Genomic DNA, 9,474 nt, shown 5'->3' with positions numbered 1-9,474 from the left:
ATTATACACAGATGACTTGCTAGAGTAGTGATTGTCACTTTGGCTGAATGCTACTGCTGGCGTGCATGTGTGCATGCTCAGTCACTCATCTGCTTGCCACAGAATCCCTGGCCTCCTGGTAGCCCGCAGCCCATGCTCTAGGTAGTGGCCACCGCATCTGGAGACAGTGACAGCCCTCACTCTCTGACAGGCAGGGGCGAGCAGGTCGGGTTCCCATGGCTGCTGTCTTGGCTTAGGCGATCCATGGGCCTGGTCCACCAGCCAGAAGCCGCGCCTTTGACAGAAGCCGCGCCTTTGACAGAAGCCAGAACAAGTTCAGAGCCAATCAGCAGAGCAGGCGCGGGGGCCCGGCTGGAGCTGGGATCTTGTAGACGACAGTGAGCATCCTTCTAGAGGTTGGTCCCAGGGTTGCAAGGCTCCAGTGCAGGAGAGGTTTGGAGAGGTGGTTTGTGTATGTATTTCCCTGTCTTTTTTGGCTACTAAGCAACACTACACTCCCACTTCCCTCACCTGTGCACTCCTCTCGAACCCAAACTGACTCTGTAGCCTGGCCCCTCACTACCCAAGAGTGGAGACAGGAGCCTTTGGAGGAAGCCCCCTCCATCACACACACTTTGCTGCCCCCGATCGTTGTAGTAGTGGGAGCTAAGCCTCCGAGCTCAGAGCTCCAGGCCCTTGCTTTCTGTGGAAATCCAGCCAGCTCCAGTCTGCCCTGGACACAAGCCCTTGCCGTCGCTGTAGCTCTGCACAGGGCCCCTCCCACCCCAGCCGGTGCAGTCTGGACACGGTGGACTCCCCAGCTGACCTGCCTTCTCAGAAGAGAAACCTTCACCTGCCCACCACCCCCAACACTCTACTCTGCCCCTGACGGGGTTGTAACTTCCCGGGGTACTTGCAGCTTGTGATGGACAGGAGTTAATGTCCCCTGTAGATGGGCCTTCTGGATGAGAAAGCAAAGTCCTGGGGAAATTCAGGGCCCAGGGGGGAGGCTGACAGTGCCTTCAGGTTAGGGAGGAGAGTCACATTTGCATAACAAAAGGCCTGGTTCGGTAGCACACTGCTGAGGCTTCTAGTAGGTCAGAGGTTAATTCTGTGAATGTGTGCAAAGTCATTTCAGTCATGTCCGATTCTGTGTGACCCTGTGGACTATCCCGCCAGGTTCCTCTATCCATGGGATTCTCCAAGCAAGCATGCTGGAGTGGGTAGCCACACCCTCCTCCAGAGTGTCTTTCTAACCCAGAGATCCAACCCTTTGTCTCCTGCATTGCAGGCAGATTGTTTACCACTGAACCACCAGGTTAATTAGCCTGAGGTTAATTCCAGCACTCCCGAGATGTGCCTTCTGTCAGTCCCCCTGCTTTCTGGGCCTCAGTTTCTCCCACCTGGAATCCTTCTGGAGGTCTGCTAAGACCCCTTCCAGCTCTGTCACACCACAGACTCCCTAATTCCAGGGTTCCTCTCTCCTGTCGCCTTAACCAGAGAGACTGCTCTCCATCCAAGTGCCTCACGTCTCTTCTGGTACAGAGCTCCGAGGAGCGGTGAGGGCCTCTGACCACTGAAGCCTCAATGTGGGTGCCAACCTCAGAACCCTCCTGGATGGAGCAAGAGGTGGAGCAAAGAGTCTGATGCCTGACAGACGGTGAGTGCTGGAGTTACTTTCACTGCTAGTCTAGGGAACAGCCCTAATGCTACTGAAGGAAACGCATTCTTTGGGAAGGGAAAGCTTGGGTTTCAGATCTGATTTTCTGCCTTACGCAAGCCCTGGTGGGCACCCTGCTCACCCCAGGTCCTCTTGCCTCTGAAAACACAGCCTCCATCTCTCACCTACTATATATGTCTATCTAGTATGTATACTTCTCCTAAGAACAATGATTCAGTATTCACTAATTCAGTGTTAATGGTGACTCTCTAGAACATAGCTGCCACAAATAACTAGAATTCAGTGTAATCATCTTTAGCTCTGTTTGGCTCAGAAACAGCCAGTTAACTGTCTGTAGCTTCACTCCATAAACTTATCACCACCATAGACCCAACAGGGCAACAGGCAGGGAGTGCCGAGGGTGGGACCCAATCTTCTCTAGACCGCTTTATTAAAGGAAAATAAAAAGGTCAGAGAGCCTTTTCTAATTTTTAGAAATTAATGTACTTTACATTTTAGAGTAGTTTTAGGTTCACAACAAAACTCAGTGGACAGTACAGAGTTCCCACCAACCTCTCCCATCATCCACATTTCCCACCATTTGTTGCACTCAATAAACCAACACTGATACATCATTATAACCAAAGTCCACAGTTTACGGGTTTCAACAACTGTATTATGGCAGGTACCTATGATTATGGTGTTATATAGAATACTGTCACCGCCCTAAAAATTCCCTCTGCTGCATCTTTTGCTCTCTCTCACTTCAAACACCTTATAGCCACTGATTTCTTTTCTTTTCTTTTTTACTATCTCTGTAGTTTGCCTTTTCCAGAATATTATATATTTGGAATCATTCAGTATGTAGACTTTTCAGACTGACTTCTTTTACTGAGTAACATGCATTGTTTCCTCCATTTCACTTCATGACTTAATAGCTATTTTTTAGTGTTAATTTTTAGTAGTTAATTTTAAAATTTTATTTATTTATTTTACTTGGAGGCTAATTACTTTACGATATTGTGGTGGTTTTTGCCATACATGGACATGAATCAGCCAGGGATCCCCCCGATCCTGAACCTCCTGCCCTCCTCCCTCCCTACCCCATCCCTCTGGGTTGTCCCAGAGCACCAACTTTGAGTGCCCTGCTTCATGCATCCAACTTGCACTGCTCATCTATTTCACATGTGGCAATATACATGTTTCAATGTTATTCTCTCAAATTGTACCATCCTCTCCTCTCCCACATAGTCCAAAAATTTGTTCTTTACATTTGTGTCTCTTTTGCTGTCTTGCATATAGGGTTGTCATTACCGTCTTTCTAAATTCCATATATATGCTGTTTTGGTGTTTCTTTTTCTGACTTACTTCTCTCTGTATAATAGGCCCCAGTTTCATCCATCTCATTATAACTGACTCAATGCATTCTTTTATATAGCTGAATAATATTCCACTGTGTATATGTACCACAGCTTCCTTATCCATTCATCTGCCAATGGACATCTAGGTTGCGCCCATGTCCTAGCTATTGTAAACAGTGTTGTAGCTAAATTTTTTGGTAAAATTTCATTATGTAGATATACACAGTTTATCCATTCACCTACTGAGGAACATTTTGATAGTTTAAGAGTTCTTTGTAGATTTTGCATAGAAAGTCCTTTATCAGATATGTGTTTTAAAAAGATTTTTTTTTCTCAGTTTGTGGTTTGTGTATCTTAACAGTATATTTTGCAGAGAAACTTGCAAAAGAGAGTGAAGTCTAAATCATTAATTTTTCATGGATTGTGTTTTTCTTGTATTTAGAGTCACCACCAAACCCAAGGTAACCTTGATGTTTTTTTTTAGGAGTTATATAATTTTGTGTTTTGAATTTAGGTCTGTGATTCATTTTGAAGTGATTTTTGTGAAAGGTGTAAGGTCTGTGTTTAGATGTATTTTTTTTTTCTTTGCATGTGGATACTCACTTGGTCCAGCATCATTTATTAAGAAGACTTTCTCCACTGAATTGTCTTTGTTCCTTTGTTAAAGATCAGTTGACTGTATTGTGTGGGTGTATTTCTGGGCTCTGTATTTCACTCTACTGATCTATTGTCTGTTTTTTTCCACCAGTACCACAGTCTTGATTTCTGTCACATTATAATAAATCTTGAAGTCAGGAAGTTTCATTCCTCCAGCTTTGTTCTTTAATTTTGTGTTGAGGCTCTTGCTTTTCCTTATAAACTTTTGAATCAGTTTGTCAATAGCCCACAAAATAACTTGCTAAGATTTTGAATGGGATCGCATTGAATCTATGGATCATGTTGGGAAGAACTAACATTTTAACAGTATTGAGTCTTCCTATTCATGGACATAAACTATCTCTGAATTTATTTAAATCTTTGACTTCTTTCATCAGAGTTTTGCAGTTTTCCTCCTATAATCTAGTCATATATTGTTAAATTCATTTTTGCTCCATCATCCAACAGGTTGTATATGTGTGTGTGTGTGTGCTCAATCATGTCTGACTTTTTGTGACCCCATGGACTGTAGCCTACCAGGCTCCTCTGTCCATGGAACTTTCCAAGAAATACTGGAGTAGGTTGCCATTCCCTTCTCCAGGGGATCTTCCCAATCAAGATCCAAACCCAAGTCTCAAACCCAAGGGATCAAACCCAAGTCTCCTGCATTGCACATGGATTCTTTATCCTCTGAGCCACCAAGAGAAGCCCTATATATGTGTGTGCATGTGTGTGTGTACCTGTGTATGTATTTGTAGTTACCAAAATTTAAAAATAAAGATATATCCCTTAAAAATCTGGATTTGCACTTCTCTTGAAATTGGCCTTTGGCAACAACTGACTGGAAGTGAGCAGCTGTCATTCCCTGTAGGCAGGTCAGTTTGTCCTCGTCCCCACCACTCCCTAAATACTATCCACTCCCAAAGGAGACCAAGTAGTCACTGCACTTTATAATAGGTTTTTATGCTTTGCTTTTCTTATAATAGAGTTGAAATAAATGTGAAATATTTCTTCTGTCTACGTATCTATCAAAAGTGGAAAAACAAATAGGCCAAGACAAGGAGTGGTTCAAAGGAAAGCATTTTCTTAAGTCTCACTGGAGTCTCTCATTTAGAGTCTGCACACTGTCGGTATGTGAATTTGCAGTCTTTGTTTTAAGCAGCAGCTACATCTGGCTGAGGGTCTTCCCTAGTGACTCAATGGTAAAGAATCTGCCTACAATGAGGGAGCTGCAGGAGAAATGGGTTTGATCATTGAGTCGAGAAGATCCCCTGGAGGAGGGCACAGCAACCCACTCCAGTATTCTTGCTTGGATAACCCCATGGACAGAGGAGCCTGGCGGGCTACAGTTCATGGGGTCACAAAGAGTAGGATACGACTGGAGTGACTTAGCATGCACGGCACACCTGGTCAACTCTGCAGAGACTCTGCCTCAGCTGCTCCTGGACATCCAGAGAAACTGAGCCATCACCAGATCACGGGAAGGGGTTTCCAGTGCTCATGCCAACTTTTGGGGCCAGTGCAACAGATGCCCAGAGCTTGCCTGCCCACACTCCAGAGTCCTAGGCAAGCATCCAGGGACATGATCAGGGAGGCTTGGATTCCTGTGGAGACACATGACAGGTTTCAAGTATGAATGACTCCTGGCTATGGTTCCATCGGGAAGTCACTTAGCCTCTTTACACCTGTTTCCCCATCTGTAAAATGAGGATAATGAGTTCCTACCTCCCAGGGTGGTCCCAAGGACTGGTGGTTGATATTGGCAGTGTTTAGAAAGAAGAGCATGACACTAGTAAGCACAGTGTGGACGTTAGTTAAAACACTGCTTCTGCACTCCAAGGACCCAGAGCCTCAGCATCACCTGCAAGCATTCTAGAGCTTTCCAGACTCATGTCATGAGTCTCACTGGAGTCAAAATCTTTGGGGTGGGGCTCAGAAATATGCTTTAGCACGTGCTCCAGGTGATTCTGATACCCACTAGCTTGAGAGGAATTGTTGAATGCAATTTATAACTTTTTTAACATGAGGAATAAATTTATAGGGAGAATGTAAGGCCAAAAGTGAGATATAGTGAAACACCCCTTAAATTAAATTGCAGGTGCACTATATTTGTATATTTATATCAACCCTGTATAGTAAAATGTATCTTATAACATAGATAATGAACAATGCAGTGCTATAGTGTCATATATAATAGAGTATATCTACAATGTTTTTAGTTAAATAACTACAAGAACATTATAGTTGATATATATACATTGATATAAATAAAATATATATTAACATATAATTATATTTATAGAATATATATTATATAAATAAATATAATATAAATGTATAATATAATGGGAAATAGATGGGGAGACAGTGGAAACAGTGTCAGACTTTATTTTTTGGGGCTCCAAAATCACTGCGGATGGTGACTGCAGCCATGAAATTAAAAGACGCTTACTCCTTGGAAGGAAAGTTATGACCAACCTAGACAGCATATTAAAAAGCAGAGACATTACTTTGCCAACAAAGATCTGTCTGGTCAAGGCTATGGTTTTTCCAGTGGTCATGTATGGATGTGAGAGTTGGACTGTGAAGAAAGCTGAGCGCCGAAGAATTGATGCTTTTGAACTGTGGTGTTGGAGAAGACTCTTGAAAGTCCCTTGGACTGCAAGGAGATCCAACCAGTCCATCCTAAAGGAGATCAATCCTGGGTGTTCATTGGAAGGACCGATGTTGAAGGTGAAACTCCAATTCTTTGGCCACTTCATGCGAAGAGTTGACTCATTGGAAAAGACCCTGATGCTGGGAGGGATTGGGGGCAGGAGGAGAAGGGGACAACAGAGGATGAGATGGCTGGATGGCATCACCGACTCGATGGGCATGAGTTTGAGTAAACTCCGGGAGTTGGTGATGGACAGGGAGGCCTGGCGTGCTGCAATTCATGGGGTAGCAAAGTTGGACACGAATGAGCGACTGAACTGAACTGACTGAACTGAATATAAAATTAATATAAACACACATTATATATTAAAATATTAAATTTAATATAAATAAATAAATATATATATAAATATTAAAAATATATAATGTCTATATAGTTCATTTGATTCCACCATAAAGATCAGACTGGACTAAACTCTCCTACGCACTCACCTTCAGGGGGCACAGTGACCTGGGGATTGCAGTGGGACCCAGGACGGGACACTGCAGAGGGAAGAGAGAGGCACGTAGCTGACCCTAAGCACACTGGCCCCCTCCCACCTCGGTCAGGAGAAAAGAAGAGTCCAGCTTACCCTTGGACTCTGAGGTGTGGGACCCAGGGAAGACAGAGGCACATAGCTGACCCTAAGCACACTGGCCCCCTCCCACCTCGGTCAGGAGAAAAGAAGAGGCCCCCAGCTTACCCTTGCACTTTGAGGTGAGGCTCCCTTCCTCATCCCCCAGGGGCCTGGAGGGTGCCCTGGGAACCAGGAGACTCAGCCCATTCAGGCACAGGAGGAGCGGACAATGCGGGTGAGGAGAGCGGTGGAGGGAGGAGTTTCCTGAAACTGAGCAGCAGTCTCATAACAAACAAACCTGGGGCTCCGGCTGTGACTTAGTCAAACCACTGGAAACAAAGCTGTCCTCTCTAGAACATCAAACAAAAGAAATAAGAACAAAGAAGTCAGCAGCACTGAGGTGAGAGGACAAAAGTCAACCAGACTGTAGGGTGTTAGATGAAAGTAAAAAGGCCGTAGGAAGTGTGTCGGGCAGGTAGTGCGGGCCTGTGGGCTCCTGACCACTGTGTCCCTCTCCCACCGCTCTACTGGGCATGGGCGGCCGCCAGCTCATCTGCTCGTGCCAAGTGCTTGGGGCTCATGTGTTTTCCCCATTCTGTCCCAGACTCCTCATGCCAACCTGTCCCCACTTCATGGCCTTCCGGTTCCTGTCTCAAACTCTCTTCCCCACATAGCCCAGAGGCCCCAGCAGCAGCAGCAGGATTCCTGATTGGGCCATCAGGCACACAAAGCCCATGGGACTGGTTCTGGAGCTGGGGAACAAAGGTGGAGGCCAAGGAGGTTCTGATTAACCCCTGGCTGGTCTGAGGGCAGATGAGCTGTAAGTGAAAAATATACACCAGGTTTCAAAGACTTACCATGAAGACAGAATGTAAAGCAGCTCATTTGTAATTTCTGTGATTGAGCACATGTTGTAGTTATATGATTTTGAATACGTCCATTTAAATAAAATACAATATTGAAATCCATTTCACCTGTTTCTCTTTACACGTTTTAAGTGTGACTGCTAGAAAATTTGAGGCTTCCCAGGTGGTGCTAGTGGTAAAAAACCACCTGCCAATGCAGGAGATATATGAGTCATGAGTTCGATCCCTAGGTCCAGAAGATTTCCTGCAGGAGGGCATGTAACCCTCTCCAGTATTCTTGCCTGGAGAATCCCATGGATGGAGGAGCCTGGCGAGCCACAGTCCATAGGGTCTCAAAGAGTCAGACACAATAAGCGACTTAGCATACACACACACACTAGAAAATTTAAGATTATGCATGTGATCTGCATTCTGTTTGTTGGACAGCACTACACTAGGACATCTCCTGCCTTTGTGCTTCAATTGCTATTTCTATTCACATTTAACCCTAACAGTACCTCCAGCCATAATATCTTTATAGTGGGTGGATGCCTTCTGGACTCTGATGGCTCATTCTGGCCTCCAGCATAGCACCTAGTAACAAAGAAAACAGCTCTGGTGACCAGCCAAGCTGGCTTGTGGGGCTCGATTCCCCAGGGCCTGGCACTCACCAGCCAACCCCTCCAGACCCTGCCACCGAGGCCCAGGCCCCTCCATTCCCATAGGCTCTGACTCACCTGCAAGCACTGAACACTGGTTCTCAACTGGCCCCTTATCAGCCCATTTACTGCTGGAGTGACAACATCTCAGACCCAACAGGTCCCTCTCAGAGAAGGGAAGGGTCCTAGGCCCCTCTTTGCCTCCCTCCTCCTTCCCCAAGCACAGGCTTGTTGGAGAAGAGCAAAGCCGCTCCCGGCCCTCTGACAGCTTCAGGAGGTCATCAGGAGCCCACTAGATGGAGACCCTCTGTGAGGAGCATCAGCAGTGAGCTCTGGACCGAGGCGTCCCAGCCACGGAGCAGGCGCAGGAGCAAAGTGTGGGAGACTAAATGAGGGGCCAGAGTAGGGTGGGTGGAAGCGAGGGGTCCCCGTGCCATCCCTGCTCTATCACTCAGAAGCTGCCTGTCCCTGCACAGGTCACGGCACCCCCTGCAGGTTCTTCTATGAACAGGGGCTATTTGGGGGAGTCCATGGAGCAGAATTTAGATGACTCACAGCCTTTGAGGTCCAATAAGCCTGGGTTTAAATCCCTGCCCTGCCTGACTGACTTGTGTGACCTTGGGCAAACAGAGCTCACTGAGTCTGTCCTTCATCTATAAAGTGGGCACAATAACCCCAGACCTCACAGGTGTCTGTGAGGAGTCAATAATACAGGTAAGCAATAACTCATTGCCCTGCATACTGGGAAGTGAAGTATGGCAGATCAGGGCCGCCCTCCATCAGCTGGGATGTCCTAGGAGCTGGGTCCTGGGCTGTACCTTGACCTGGGAAGGGCAGCATCCCATGGCAATGGGGCACACCCCCGGGGTTTTCTCATCAGCTACCCTTCCCCACTTCATAGCCACCTGTCCCAGCACAACCCCAAAACAGCCTGTGGCCCCACGTAAGGAACGTGGAGTCTGCTCTCCCTTCCAGATCCGGCTTCCTTCTGCTCCAAGGACTAGCCCAGTCCCTAAATCCCCAGAAGAGAAAAATACTGTGTTGCTTTGAATGGGCTCCCAA

The 9,474-nt window shown here is 46.2% G+C and overlaps 1 pseudogene; it reads left to right on the top strand.

The window, feature by feature from the left end:
- The first annotated feature begins 243 nt into the window (after window positions 1-243).
- LOC133074507 (small ribosomal subunit protein uS2-like) overlaps window positions 244-9,474 on the top strand; it is a 95,613-nt pseudogene continuing 86,382 nt past the window's right edge.

The sequence above is a fragment of the Dama dama genome, chromosome 20 (assembly GCF_033118175.1).
Source record: "Dama dama isolate Ldn47 chromosome 20, ASM3311817v1, whole genome shotgun sequence".
Taxonomy (NCBI): Eukaryota; Metazoa; Chordata; class Mammalia; order Artiodactyla; family Cervidae; genus Dama; species Dama dama.
This window is presented reverse-complemented; position numbering and strand designations above follow the sequence as displayed.